General features: G+C 46.6%; 1 protein-coding gene across 1 annotated transcript in view; it reads right to left on the minus strand.

Annotated features, from left to right (window-relative positions):
- Positions 1 to 16047, minus strand: part of LOC121581312 (potassium voltage-gated channel subfamily H member 2-like) — a 90407-nt gene that overhangs the window by 44105 nt on the left and 30255 nt on the right. The gene's annotated exons all lie outside the window — the stretch shown is intronic.

A 16047-nucleotide genomic window follows, 5' to 3' on the forward strand; every position in this document is an offset into this window, starting at 1 on the left:
TACATTGAAAAATACTGCACCAAACATCTTGGAAGTTCAGCAAAAACGTTAAAAATTAATGACTGATTTCTTTAGTTATCGTAGATTAATTCAGACTATTTTGAGGAAGTGTATACTGGCTACAGTGTCTCAAAATGGACAAACAGTACTATTGCCGCTTTTTCAGGTTTTTCAAGTGAAGGTCTTTTAAGGGAGTATGCAGCTAGGCGCCAGCCGAACTGAAGCATGCTGATGCCTTAAGTCTTCCTCCTTGGGTTGAGAGAATACCTTTCACTCCAACCACCATGAATAGAAATATATACAATCAACAAATAGATAATCAATCAACATAACTTTGCAACATCTTTGCCCTCCAATTCTCATAGATTTTCTGACTCATGTTCAAAACAGCAGCTTGCCAAAGTATTGAGGTGGTAATCAGTCTGTGGGGCATTTGTTCAAACTTAATCTCAGCTGGAAAGTATAGTACTGGGATGAAACAATCAATCCAGTTGATAAAGTGAGAGAAGATCCAGTAGGTGTGTAAGGCGAGCCCATGCTTCATTACATTCCCATGTGTGACCTTCCATAAACCAGGAGCTCATCTTGTATCAGTGTCACCACCCATCAATCCAGCCTCACCCAAGGGCACCATTGATTGAGCAGAGCATCTACTGTCTTCTAGATAGTGTGACTGGGGGCTATGTTATTTATGACCTTGCCCAGGGGAGTGAAACCTTCTTTATTTTCAAGTTTTGTGGTGGCAGCATCATGTTACCGGTAGGGATTGGGGAGTTTGTCATGATCAAAATCAATGTGAAATGCGCAAAACCCAGATAAAAGTTAGAGGAAACCCTGCCTCAGTCTTCTGAATACTTAACCCTGGGATAGATTTGTATTTTTCAGTGGGACAATTACACAAATGTTAATGAAAAAGACACACCAGAATGGTTTTCCAATAGGTGTTGGTTTTCCAATAGGTGTTGAGTGTTATGGAATGGTCATGTCTCATTCCTGATTTAAATCTGAATGAAAATCAGAGACAAGGTTTGAATATTGCTGTCCATCAATGACTCTCAACCAAATTCGCTGAGCTTGAGTAATGTTGACAAAAACAATGGGTATATGTTGCACTAATGCAATGAAATCAAATGTTATTTGTCACATGCGCCGAATACAACAAATTGAGGTAATATGTACATGTGGGTAGAGTTAAAGTGACTATGCATAGATATTAAACAGAGTAGCAGCAGCGTAAAAGAGGGGGTGGGGATGGGGGGGCAATGCAAATAGTCTGGGTAGTCATTTGGTTAGATGTTCAGGAGTCTTATGGCTTGGGGGTAGAAGCTGTTTAGAAGCCTCTTGGACCTAGACTTGGCGCTCTGATACCGCTTGCCGTGCGGTAGCAGAGAAAACAGTGTTGGCCAAGTTGGTAGAATCTTATTCAAAATGATACACAGCTGTAATGGCTGCCTAAGGTGCTTCCACCAAGTTTTTACTCTGGGGTGTGAAGACATACACAATAAATTTATTCATTAGGAAAATGTTCTATAATTTTTCTTTCACTTTGATAATGTGGAGTAGGTTGTGTACATCGGTAAGAAAAACAATCTAATGTAATAAATGTTTAAATAACATTTTAAGGCAGCAAAATGTGAAGACTGCGAGGGGTGGGTAGACTTTCACTAGGCACTGTCACAAGAGGCAGCTGAGGAGAGGACAGCTCATAATAATGGCTGAAATGGTATAAATGCAATGGTATCAAACACATTGAAAGGTTTAGGCTGAGCCTCCCCATTCAAAGGCAAAGCTTTTGAGAGAATGGTTTATACTACTATGCCGGTATTTCAACAGTGGTGTAAGCTCTAATAGCTCTCTGTCTTAAAAAAATTACTGTACTTAAGTACTGGATATTTGAACTAATGGTCAGCTATTGTGCTGAGTTGATTTAGATGGCGCTGACAGACATGGCAGCTCTGCTTCTAGCTCCTAAGCAACTTTGCAGTATTTTGTTTTTTTGTGTGTTAATTCTTACATTATTAGCCCAGAATGTTTTTGTGTTATTACATACAGCCAGAAATAACTTTGGGATATCAGAGTGGCGGTAACCCACCAGCATTATGACCAGAAATACGACTTTCCCGAATTGGATCCTTTGTTCGTACCCCCCTGGGCAATTGAACTTATCCCAGAGGCTGCTCCAAGAGGCCGCCGGCGGAGAAGAGCTATTCGGAGTGGACTTCTAGTCCGACTCAGGAGGCGTGCACACAATCCACCGCTTCTGAGTATATTACTAGCTAATGTTCAGTCTCTGGACAATAAAGTAGACAAGCTCAGGGCGAGGATCTCCTTCCAGAGAGACATCAGGGACTGTAACATACTCTGTTTCACGGAATCATGGCTCTCTAGGGGTATACTGTCCCCGTCCATACAGCCAGCTGGGTTTACAGTACATCGCGCAGACAGCAATAAAGAACTCTCAGAGAAGAAGAAAGGCGGTGGTGTATGTTTCATGATTAACTACTCATGGTGTGATTGTGATAACATACATAAACTCAAGTCCTTTTGTTCACCAGACCTAGAATACCTCACAATCAAATGCCGACCGTATTACCTCTCAAGAGAATTCTCTTCAGTTATAGTCACAGCCGTGTATATTCCCCATCAAGCTGATACCACGATGGCCCTCAAGGAACTACTCTGGACTTTATGCAAACTGGAAACCACATATCCTGAGGCCGCATTTATTGTAGCAGGGGATTTTAACAAAGCACATTTGAGGAAAACGCTACCGAAGTTCTTTCAACACATTGACTTTAGTACTCGCTCTGGAAAAACACTTGTCCACTGCTACTCCCCCTTTCAAGATGCCTACAAGTCCCTCCCCCGCCCTCCCTTCGGCAAATCAGATCACGTCTCCATTTTGCTCCTCCCTTCCTATAGACAGAAGCTCAAACGGGAAGTACCCGTGCTAAGGTCTATTCAACAGTGGTCTGACCAATCGGAATCCATACTTCAAGATTGTTTTGATCACGTGGACTGGGATATGTTCTGGGTAGCCTCTGAGAATAACATTGACGTATACATGGACACGGTGACTCAGTTCATCAGGAAGTGTATAGGGGATGTTGTTCCCACTGTGACTATTAAAACCTACACAAACCAGAAACCGTGGATAGATGGCAGCATTCGCGCAAAACTGAATGCACGAACCACCGCATTTAACCATGGCAAGGTGACTGGGAATATGGTCGAATACTAACAGTGTAGTTATTCCCTCCGTAAGGCAATCAAGCAGGCAAAAAGTCAGTACAGAGACAAAGTGGAGTCGCAAATCAATGACTCAGACATGAGACGTATTTGGCAGGGTCTACAGACAATCACGGATTAGAAAGGGAAAATCAGCCACGTCGCGGACACCGACGTCTTGCTCCCGGACAAGCTAAAACACCTTCTTAGCCCGCTTTGAGGATAACACAGTGCCACCGACGCGGCCCGCTCCCAAGGACTGTGGGCTCTTGTTCTCCATGGCCAACGTGAGTAAGACATTTAAGCGTGTTAACCCTCGCAAGGCTGCCGGCCCAGATGGTAACCCTAGCCGTGTCCTCAGAGCATGCGCAGACCATCTGGCTGGAGTGTTTACAGACATATTCAATCTCTCCCTTTCCCAGTCTGCTGTCCCCACTTGCTTCAAGATGTCCACCATTGTTTCTGTACCCAAGAAAGCAAAGGTAACTGAACTAAATGACTATCGCCCCATAGCACTCACTTCTGTCATCATGAAGTGCTTTGAGAGGCTAGTTAAGGATCATATCACCTCTACCTTACCTGACACCCTAGACCCACTTCAATTTGCTTAAATCCCCAATAGATCCACAGACGATGTAATCACCATCGCACTGCACACTGCCCTATCCCAACTGGACAAGAGGAATACCTACGTAAGAATGCTGTTCATTGACTATAGCTCAGCCTTAAACACCATAGTACCCTCCAAGCTCATCATTAGGCTCGGGGCCCTGGGTCTGAACCCCGCCCTGTGCAACTGGGTCCTGGACTTCCTGACAGGCCGCCGCCAGGTGGTGAAGGTAGGAAACAACACCTCCACTTCGTAGATCCTCAACACAGGGGCCCCACAAGGGTGCGTGCTCAGCCCCCTCCTGTACTCCCTGTTCATCCATGACTGCGTGGCCACGCATGCCTCCAACTCAATCATCAAGTTTGCAGACAACACAACAGTAGTAGGCCTGATTACCAACAATGACGAGACAGCCTACGGGGAGGAGGTGTGGGCCCTGGCGGAGTGGTGCCAGGAAAATAACCTCTCCCTCAACATCAACAAAATGAAGGAGCTGATCGTAGACTTCAGGAAACAGCAGAGGGAGCACGCCCTTATCCACATTGACGGGACCGCAGTGGAGAAGGTGGAAAGCTACAAGTTCCTCTGCGTACACATCACTGACAATCTGAAATGGTCCACCCACACAGACAGTGTGGTGAAGAAGGTGCAACAGCGCCTCTTCAACCTCACTGTCACGCCCTGGCTCTGGGACTCTGTTATGTTGAGCCAGGGTGTGTTGTTTCTATGTGTTTTGTGTTCTAGGTTGATTATCTAGCTCATGTGTTTCTGTGTTGGCCGGGGTGGTTCTCAATCAGAGGCAATGAGTATCAGCTGTTGCTTGTTGTCTCTGATTGGGAACCATACTTAGGCAGCCTGTTTTCCACAGTGTTTTGTGGGATCTTGTTCCGTGTTGGTTTTGTATTGTAACCAAGGACTTCACGTTATCGTTTTGTTGTTTTGTTCGTGTGGTGACTCTAATAAAAAAGTATGTTCACTTATCACGCTGCGCATTGGTCCACTGTGTTCGACGATCGTGACACTCACGAGGCTGAAGAAATTCGGCTTGGCCCCTACCACCCTCACAAACTTTTACAGATGCACAATTGAGAGCATCCTGTCGGGCTGTATCACCGCCTGGTACGGCAACTGCACCGCTTGCAACCGCAGGGCTCTCCAGAGGGTGGTGCGGTCTGCCCAACGCATCACTGGGGGCACAATGCCTGCTCTCCAGGACACCTACAGCGCCCGATGTCACAGGAAGGCCAAAAAGATCATCAAGGACATCAACCACCCGAGCCACGGCCTGTTCACCCCACTATCATCCAGAAGGCGAGGTCAATACAGGTGCATCAAAGCTTGCACTCATCTCATATGTATATACTGTATTCTATTCTACTGTAGTCAATGCCACTCCGACATTGCTCATCCTAATATTTATACAGTGCCTTGCAAAAGTATTCATCCCTGTCACGGATTCAGCCGAGGCTGCTCCTCCTCCTTGCTCGGGCAGGCTTCGGCGTTCGTCGTCCCCGGAGTACTAGCTGCTGCCGATCTATGTTTCGGTGTTTGTCTTGTTTGGTCTTTATTGTTTACACCTGTTTCCCATTATGTTTTATTGTGTTCCCTTTATAACCCTCTGTTTCTCATTGTGTATTGTGCGTAATTGTTTTGGTCTTTTTGACAGTTGCCCATGTGTGTGGGTTGTATCGTTCCTCTCTGTGTAAGGTTACCTTTGTACTTTGGATTTGCACTGTATCCAGTAAAGTATCTGCCAGTAGCTCAGTGTCCTGCTCTTGACTTCGCCTACCGCATACACGTCGCTTTGACAATTCCCCGTTGGCATTTTTCCTATTTTGTTGCATTATAACCTGTAATTTCAATGGATTTTTATTTGGATTTCATGTAATGGACATACAAAAACTAGTCCAAATTGGTGAAGTGAAATGAAAAAAATAACTTGTTTCAAAAAATTATAGAAAATAAATAACGGAAAAGTGATGCATGTAAATGTATTCACCCCCTTTGCTATGAAGCCCCTAAATAAGATCTGATGCAACCAATTACCTTCAGAAGTCACATAATTAGTTATTATTGTCCACCTGTGTGCAATCTAAGTGTCACATGATCTCAGTATATATACATCTGTTCTGAAAGGCCCCAGAGTCTGCAACACAACTAAGCAAGGGGCACCACCAAGCAAGCGGCACCATGAAGATCAAGGTGCTCTCCAAACAGGTCAGGGACAAAGTTGTGGAGAAGTACAGATCAGGGTTGGGTTATAAAAAAATATCTGAAACTTTGAACATCCCACGGAGCACCATTAAATCCATTATAAAAAAATGGAAAGAATATGGCACCACAACAAACCTGCCAAGAGAGGGCCGCCCACCAAAACTCACGGACCAGGCAAGGAGGGCATTAATCAGAGAGGCAACAAAGAGACCAAAGATAACCCTGAAGGAGCTGCAAAGCTCCACAGCGGAGATTGGAGTATCTGTCCATAGGACCACTTTAAGCCGTACACTCCACAGACCTGGGCTTTACAGAAGAGTGGCCAGAAAAAAGCCATTGCTTAAAGAAAAAAATAAGCTAACATGTTTGGTGTTCGCCAAAAGGCATGTGGGAGACTCCCCAAACATATGGAAGAAGGTACTCTGGTCAGATAAGACAAAAATTTAGCTTATTGGCCATCAAGGAAAACGCTATGTCTGGCGCAAACCCAACACCTCTCATCACCCAGAGAACACCATCCCCACAGTGAAGCACGATGGTGGCAGCATCATGCTGTGGGGATGAATCTGTGGTATGACATAAAGATTGCTGTACACCAGCGGAACCCATCCAACTTGAAGAAGCTGGAGCAGTTTCGCCTTGAAGAATGTGCCAAACTTATAAAGACATATCCCAAGAGACTTGCAGCTGTAATTGCAGCAAAAGGTGGCTCTACAAATTATTGACTTTGGGGGGGAGTGAATAGTTATGCACGCTCAAGTTTTCTGTTGTTTTGTCTTATTTCTTGTTTGTTTCACAATAAAAAATATTTTGCATCTTCAAAGTTGTAGGCATGTTGTGTAAATCAAATGAAACAAACCCTCCAAAAAAGTAGATACAGTGGGGGAAAAAAGTATTTAGTCAGCCACCAATTGTGCAAGTTCTCCCACTTCAAAAGATGAGAGAGGCCTGTAATTTTCATCATAGGTACACGTCAACTATGACAGACAAAATGAGAAAAAGAAATCCAGAAAATCACATTGTAGGATTTTTAATGAATTTATTTGCAAATTATGGTGGAAAATAAGTATTTGGTCAATAACAAAAGTTTCTCAGTACTTTGTTATATACCCTTTGTTGGCAATGACACAGGTCAAACGTTTTCTGTAAGTCTTCACAAGGTTTTCACACACTGTTGCTGGTATTTTGGGCCATTCCTCCATGCAGATCTCCTCTAGAGCAGTGATGTTTTGGGGCTGTCGCTGGGCAACACAGACTTTCAACTCCCTCCAAAGATTTTCTATGGGGTTGAGATCTGGAGACTGGCTAGGCCACTCCAGGACCTTGAAATGCTTCTTACGAAGCCACTCCGTCGTTGCCCGGCGGTGTGTTTGGGATCATTGTCATGCTGAAAGACCCAGCCATGTTTCATCTTCAATGCCCTTGCTGATGGAAGGAGGTTTTCACTCAAAATCTCACGATACATGGCCCCATTCATTCTTTCCTTTACACGGATCAGTCGTCCTGGTCCCTTTGCAGAAAAACAGCCCCAAAGCATGATGTTTCCACCCCCCATGCTTCACAGTAGGTATGGTGTTCTTTGGATGCAAATCAGCATTCTTTGTCCTCCAAACACGATGAGTTGAGTTTTTACCAAAAAGTTCTATTTTGGTTTCATCTGACCATATGACATTCTCCCAATCCTCTTCTGGATCATCCAAATGCACTCTAGCAAACTTCAGACGGGCCTGGACATGTACTGGCTTAAGCAGGGGGACACGTCTGGCACTGCAGGATTTGAGTCCCTGGCGGCGTAGTGTGTTACTGATGGTAGGCTTTGTTACTTTGGTCCCAGCTCTCTGCAGGTCATTCACTAGGTCCCCCCGTGTGGTTCTGGGATTTTGCTCACCGTTCTTGTGATCATTTTGACCCCACGGGGTGAGATCTTGCGTGGAGCCCCAGATCGAGGGAGATTATCAGTGGTCTTGTATGTCTTCCATTTCCTAATAATTGCTCCCACAGTTGATTTCTTCAAACCAAGCTGCTTACCTATTGCAGATTCAGTCTTCCCAGCCTGGTGCAGGTCTACAATTTTGTTTCTGGTGTCCTTTGACAGCTCTTTGGTCTTGGCCATAGTGGAGTTTGGAGTGTGACTGTTTGAGGTTGTGGACAGGTGTCTTTTATACTGATAACAAGTTCAAACAGGTGCCATTAATACAGGTAACGAGTGGAGGACAGAGGAGCCTCTTAAAGAAGAAGTTACAGGTCTGTGAGAGCCAGAAATCTTGCTTGTTTGTAGGTGACCAAATACTTATTTTCCACCATAATTTGCAAATAAATTCATTAAAAATCCTACAATGTGATTTTCTGGATGTTTTTTTCTCAATTTGTCTGTCATAGTTGACGTGTACCTATGATGAAAATTACAGGCCTCTCTCATCTTTTTAAGTGGGAGAACTTGCACAATTGGTGGCTGACTAAATACTTTTTTTCCCCACTGTACATTTTAATTCCAGGTTGTAAGGCAACAAAATAGTAAAAATGACAAGGGGGTGAATACTTTCGCAAGCCACTGTACATTTCTTAATTCAATTATTTTACTTTTAGATGTGTGTGTATTGTTGTGAATTGTTAGATACTACTGCACTGTTGGAGCTAGGAACACAAGCATTTCGCTACACCCGCAATAACATCTTCTAAATATGTGTATGTGACCAATAAAATTTGATATGATTTGATTAGTGTTACCAAAAATGAGTAGTACAGTCAGGAAATTGAAATGAAACAAAATATAAAACAAAATGCTCATGATTAAACCAACTATTGTCTATGTATCACAATAAAAGCCAAAAAGACACACACATCACGTAGCTGACATGTTTGCCAGGTCAGAACTTTACTTTCACATGGACAAAGAATGCTGTGAGATAAGATAAGCTATATCCTACATGCCAAATGTGTTACAGTAAAATGTCAGATGTTCAGCAGTGAGTCTGCAGTACACAATCCTCTGAATTCTGCTTCTGCTTGCTAAAACTAACTATTACCTCAGTGACTCACTCGAGTAGATACATAATCTAACATGATCAAATTGACCTGGGTTTAGAAATAAAATGTTTGTGGGGAGATATTTTCCATAAAAAATAAAGCCGTTAGCTATGTGGGCTGTCTGGGTGGGTGTTTTCACTCTAGCAGGGTTTGTTTGTAAAGCCTATGGGTCATCACATGGATGATATAACTGTCTACACATTCTGATTTTGTGTATGTGGGTGGTGAGTATAGGGCTTATACTGATGTGTCATTTGATGCTTGTTAGAGCTTGTAAAAACAGAGTTTCCATAAGTATGTGAGAGTCTGCCTGTTTGACACAGTCCATAAAAAGAACCAAAGTTATTGCAATGGAAAGAATTACACATTTCCCTCCAATTCTTTTTCCAACAGCAATATGCATCCAGCTGCTATGCAATGGCTCAGTGCACAGAAATAACAGTTCACTTGCATCTAAGCAGGGTATATTCCTCACCTTGATGGCACTTCTTCTCTAGGATATGCTTTATCAGGGACACCCTGGAGTTACAACCATCTACAATCTCATCTCAGGTTCTAGGGCTTTTCTGCATCAGCTATATCTGCAGAGTTAACAACGTCACTGAAACACACTCAGTCCCTCCAGTTCAGTTGGCATACTGTGTGTGAAGGTGACCCATTGTTCTATAACTTCACAGGCACAAAGAGTTTTCCCAGAAGGGCCATTATCTCTCTCTCATCTTGTGCTCATGTCACGAATTCAGCCGAGGCTGCTCCTCCTCCTTGCTCGGGCAGGCTTCGGCGTTCGTCGTCACCGGAGTACTAGCTGCCACCGATCTCTGTTTCTGTGTTCTACTTGTTTTGTCTATATTGCACACACCTGGTTCCAATTACGATAATTTGTTTCCCTATTTTACCCTCTGGTTCCCTCATTGTGATGTGCGTGATTGTTCGTTGTTTTGTTGTCATCGACATGTGAGTCAGTATTTTCTTCCCTGCGTGGAAGATATGTTTATTTATTTTTACAAGTAAAGTACGTCGTTGACTAAGTTCTGTGTCCTGCGCCTGACTCCGTCCTACCGCTACACACTGACGCATGACAGAATCACGCACCCATATGTAGTCAGCAGGTACATCCATTCCTCCAGGATCAGTGGAGGAACACATCTAGCAGCACTCAACCATGCTACAGACTCTTGGCACAGCCATGGATCAAGTGGTACAGACTATGGAGCGATGGGAGAGGGTTTATGTTTTCTACACCTTCTTCCACTACTATTCACCCCACACCGCTGTCCACCTCTTCACCACCTGGATCCAGTGGGATTCGGCTCTCGCTCCTGAGGGCATATGATGGAACAGCTGCCGGGTGCCAGGGGTTTCTGCTCCAGGTGGAGCTCTACCTGGCAACCATCCACCCGGCTCCCTCGGGATACGAGAGCGTGTCCGCCCTCATCTCCTGTCTGTCGGGGAAAGCGCTCGAGTGGGCCAACGCTGAGTGAGGAGGAATAGACGCGGCATCGGTGCGCTATGAAGATTTCACCAGCCATTTCCGGGCAGTATATGATCATCCACCGGAGGGGAGAGCGGCGGGGGAACGGTTGTTCCACCTCAGACAGGGGAAGAGGAGTGCACAGGACTTCACACTGGACTTCAGGACCTTGGCAGCCAGCGCGGGACGGAATGAGAGGGCCCTGATCGACCATTACCGATGCAGCCCACGGGAGGACGTTCGTCGGGAGCTGGCCTTCAGGGACACCACCCTTAACCTGGACCAGCTGGTGGATTTATCGATACGACTGGATAACCTGTTGGCCACCCGCGGACGTCCAGATCAGGGTCCGTCCAGTCCATTCCCCAGCACTTCTGACCCTACACCGATGGAGCTCGGAGGTGCTGATCTAAGGGTGACCGGAAGGTGGGCTGTTTCCTGCACCAACTGTGGCCGCAGAGAACACACTGCTGGTCGGTGTTGGAAAGGGTCCTCAGGGAGTCGAGGCAGCAGGCAGGGCACTAGTGGACCATCCCAGGTGAGTAGGCACCCGACTCACCCAGAGCTCCCTGTTGCGCACATGTGTGTTCACATAGAATTTCCGGAGTTTTCCCCGCATTCCCAGCATAAGGCGCTCGTAGATTCAAGCGTATCTGGGAATTTTATGGACCGTCTATTTGCACATAGATTAGGGATCCCTATTGTGCCTGTTGATGTGCCCTTCCCTATACATGCCTTAGATAGTCACCCTTTAGGGTCAGGCCTGATTAGGGAGGTCACAGCTCCACTCTGGATGAAAATGCAGGAGGGTCATGAGGAGAGAATCAGTCTCTTCCTGATCGATTCTCCTGCGTTTCCCGTGGTGTTGGGGCTTCCCTGGTTAGCCTCTCATGACCCCAATATTTAGTGGCAACAGAGGGCTCTCAAGGGATGGTCCCGTCAGTGCTCGGGAGGTGTGTAGGTGTTTCCGTAGGTGCCACTACGGTGGAGAGTCCAAACCAGGTCTCCACTATGCACATTTCTCCTGAATATGCCGATTTGGCTCTCGCCTTCTGTAAAAAGAAGGCGACTCAATTACCACCCCATCAACAGGGGGATTGTGCGATAATTCTCCGGGAGGGCGCTGAACTTCCTCGGAGTCACGTGTATCCTCTGTCACAGGAAGAGACTGCGGCTATGGAAACATATGTCTCCGAATCTCTGGGACAGGGATACATTCGGCACTCCACTTCCCCTGCCTACTCAAGTTTATTTTTTGTGAAGAAGAAGGATGGAGGTTTTATGCTCGTGCATTGACTATCGAGGTCTCAATCAGATAACGGTGAAGTACAGTTATCCACTACCTCTCATTGCTAGTATGACGGAGTCATTGCACAGGGCGCATTTCTTCACCAAATTGGATCTCAGGAGCGCGTACAACCTGGTGCGTATCCGGGAAGGGGATGAGTGGAAGACGGCATTTAGTACCACCTCTGGGCACTATGAGTACCTCGTCATGCCGTACAGGTTGATGAATGCTCCCTCAGTCTTCCAATCCTTTGTCGATGAGATTTTCAGGGACCTGCACGGACAGGGTGTAGTGGTGTATATAGATGATATTCTCATATACTCCGCTACACGAGCCGAGCATGTGTCCCTGGTGCGCAAGGTGCTTGGTCGACTGTTGGAACATGACCTGTACGTCAAGGCTGAGAAATGTCTGTTCTTTCAATAGTCCGTCTCCTTTTTAGGCTACCGCCTGTCCGCGTCAGGGGTGGAGATGGAAAATGACCAAATTTCAGCCGTGCGTAATTGGCCGACTCCAACCACGGTTAAGGAAATGCAGCGATTCTTAGAGTTTGCCAACTACTACCTGAGGTTTATCTGGGGCTTTGGTCAGGTAGCGGCTCCCATTACCTCCTTGCTGAAGGGGGGACCGGTGCGCCTGCAGTGGTCAGCTGAGGCGGACAGGGCTTTTGGTCACCTGAAGGCTCTGTTCACCTCGGCTCCCGTGCTGGCTCATCCGGATCCCTCCTAGGCATTCATAGTCGAAGTGGACGCGTCCGAGGCTGGGATAGGAGCTGTACTGTCTCAGCGCTCGGGTACGCCACCAAAGCTCCGCCCCTGTGCTTTCTTTTTGAAGAAGCTCAGTCCGGCGGAGCGTAACTATGATGTGGGGGACTGGGAGCTGTTAGCTATTGTCAAGGCTCTGAAGGCGTGGAGACATTGGCTTGAGGGGGCAAAACACCCTTTCCTCATTTGGACTGACCACCGCAATCTGGAGTACATCCGGGCGGCGAGGTGACTGAACCCTCGCCAGGCAAGGTGGGCCATGTTTTTCACACGTTTTGTTTTCACCCTCTCGTACAGACCAGGTTCCCAGAATGCTAAGGCAGGGTCGTGTGTATGTTCCGTCTGATGTTCGCGATCTATTGGGCTCATACGTCACCCACTTCTGGTCATCCTGGCATCGGTCGGACAGTGCGCTGCCTTAGTGGGAAGTACTGGTGGCCTACTTTAGCTAAGGACGTGAGGGTTTATGTTTCCTCCTGCTTGGTGTGCACCCAGTGCAAGGCACCTAGACACCTGCCCAGAGGGAAATTACAACCTCTCCCCGTTCCACAACGGCCGTGGTCACACCTATCGGTGGATTTCGTTACGGACCTCCCCCCGTCACAAGAGAATACCACGATCTTAGTCGTTGTGGATCGGTTTTCTAAGTCCTGCCGTCTCATTCATTTGCCCGGTCTCCCTACGGCCCTACAGACTGCGGAGGCCCTGTTTACTCACGTCTTCCGGCACTACGGGGTACCTGAGGATATAGTGTCTGATCGGGGTCCCCAGTTCACATCAAGGATCTGGAGGGCGTTCATGGACCATCTGGGGGTCTCGATCAGCCTGACCTCTGGGTTTCACCCCGAGAGTAATGGGCAGGTGGAGAGAGTAAACCAGGATGTGGGTAGGTTTCTGAGGTCCTATTGCCAGGACCGGCCGGGGGATTGGTCGGTTTACATCCCCTGGGCAGAGATGGCCCAAAACTCCCTCCGCCACTCCTCCACTAACCTGTCTCCATTTCAGTGTGTACTAGGTTATCAGCCGGTCCTGGCACCATGGCATCAGAGCCAGATCGAGGCACCTGCGGTGGATGAATGGTTTCGACGCTCAGAGGAAACCTGGAACGCTGCCCATGTACGCCTGCAACGGGCTATCAGGCGACAGAAGGTGTAGCGGGTGTAGTGAAATGCTTGTGCTTCTAGCTCCGACAGTGCAGTAATATCTAACAAGTAATATCTAACAATTTCACAACATATACCTAATACACACAAAACTAGTAAGGAATGGAATTTAAGAAAATATACATATATGGACAAGCAATGACAGAGCGGCATGGACTAAGATACAGTAGAATATTATAGAATAGAATGCAGTATATACATATGAGATGAGCAGTGCAAGATATGTAAACATTATCAAAGTGACTGTAAACATTATTGAAGTGACTAGTGTTCCATTTCTTAAAGTGGCCAGTGATTTCAATAGGCAGCAGCAGCCTCTAATGTGCTAGTGATGGCTATTTAACAGTCTGATGGCCTTGAGATGAAGCTGTTTTTCATTCTCTCGGTCCCAGCTTTGATGCACCTGTACTGACCTCACCTTCTGGATGATAGCGGGGTGAACAGGCAGTGGCTCGGGTGGTTGATGTCCTTGATGATCTTTTTGGCCTTCCTGTGACATCGGGTGCTGTATGTGTCTTGGAGGGCGGGTAGTTTGCCCCCGATAATGCGTTCGGCAGACCGCACCACCCTCTGGAGAGCCCTGTGGTTGCGGGCGGTGCAGTTGCCGTACCAGGTGGTGATACAGCCCAACAGGATGCTCTCAATTGTGCATCTGTAAACGTTTGTAAGGGTTTTTTTAGGTGCCAAGCCAAATTTCTTCAGCCTCCTGAGGTTGAAGAAGCTCTGTTGCGCCTTCTTCACCACACTGTCTGAGTGGGTGGACCATTTCAGTTTGTCGGTGATTAAATTACAAGAGGTTGGGGTTCGGCCGCACCTGCCGTGAAGTTCCTTCGGTGTGTGTACGCCAAGGAACTTGAAGCTTTCCACCTTCTCCACTGCAGCCCCGTCAATGTGGATAGGGGGGTGCACCCTCTGCTGTTTCCTGAAGTCCACGATCATCTCCTTTGTTTTGTTGACGTTGAGTGAGAGGTTATTTTCCTGGCACCACACTCCCAGAGCCCAGGATTACTCCCTGGCGCCGACGAAGATGGCGGCCTCGCGACTAGATCTTAGGAAACTTTGCAGTATTTTGTTTTTATATGTATTATTTTTTACATTATTAGCTCAGAAAGTGTTTTGTATCATTACATACAGCCGGGGAAAACTATTGGATATCAGAGCGGCGGTAACTCACCAGCATTACGACCAGGAATACGACTTTCCCGAAGCAGATCTATTTTTACTCTCCCCAGGATAACTGAACTGATTCCAGCAGCTGACCCAAAACATCGCCGGCGGAGGAGAGGCACTCGGAGCGGCCTGCTGGTTCGACTTAGGAGGCGCGCACTCCACCCACCGCTTCCAAGTATACTTCTCACTAATGTTCAGTCTTTGGTTAACAAGGTCGACTAACTCCAGGCAAGGATTTCTTTCCAGAGAGACATCAAGGCCTGTAACATACTTTGTTTCACGGAAACATGGCTCTCTTGGGATATTCTGTCGAAATCGGTCCAGCCAGAGGGGTTCTCAGTTTATCGCGCAGACAGGAATAAATATCTCTCCGGGAAGCAGAAGGGCAGAGGTGTGTGTTTCATGATTAACGACTCATGGTGTAATTGTAGTAACATACAGGAACTCGAGTCCTTTTGTTCACCCGACCTAGAATATCTCACAATCAAATGCAGACCGTATTATCTCCCAAGATAATTTTTGTCGGTTATAGTCAAGGCCGTGTATATCCCCCCTCAAGCCGATACCACGACAGCCCTCAAAGAACTTCACTGGACTTTATGCAAACTGGAAACCACATATCCTGAGGCTGCATTTATTGTAGCCAGGGATTTTAACAAAGCAAATTTGAGAACAAGGCTGCCGAAGTTCTATCAACATATCGACTGTTGTACTCGCGCTGCCAAAATCCTCGACCATTGCTATTCGAACTTCCGGGATGGTTATAAGGACCTCCCCCGCCCTCCTTTCGACTAATCTGACCACGACTCCATTTTGCTCCTCCCTTCCTATAACTCAAAAAGGAAATACCCGTGCTAAGGACTATTCAACGCTGGTCTGACCAATCGGAATCCACGCTTCAAGATTGTTTTGATCACGCGGACTGGGATATGTTCCGGTAGCTTCCGAAAATAATTTAGACTAATAAACTGAAACGTTGACTGAGTTTATCAGGAAGTGTATAGGTGATGTGCCCACTGTGACTATTAAAACCTACCCTAACCAGAAACCGTGAATAGATGGCAGCATTCGCGCCAATCTGAAAGCGCGAACCACCGCATTCAACCATGGCA

This window comes from Coregonus clupeaformis, chromosome 14, assembly GCF_020615455.1.
Source record: "Coregonus clupeaformis isolate EN_2021a chromosome 14, ASM2061545v1, whole genome shotgun sequence".
Lineage (NCBI taxonomy): Eukaryota > Metazoa > Chordata > Actinopteri > Salmoniformes > Salmonidae > Coregonus > Coregonus clupeaformis.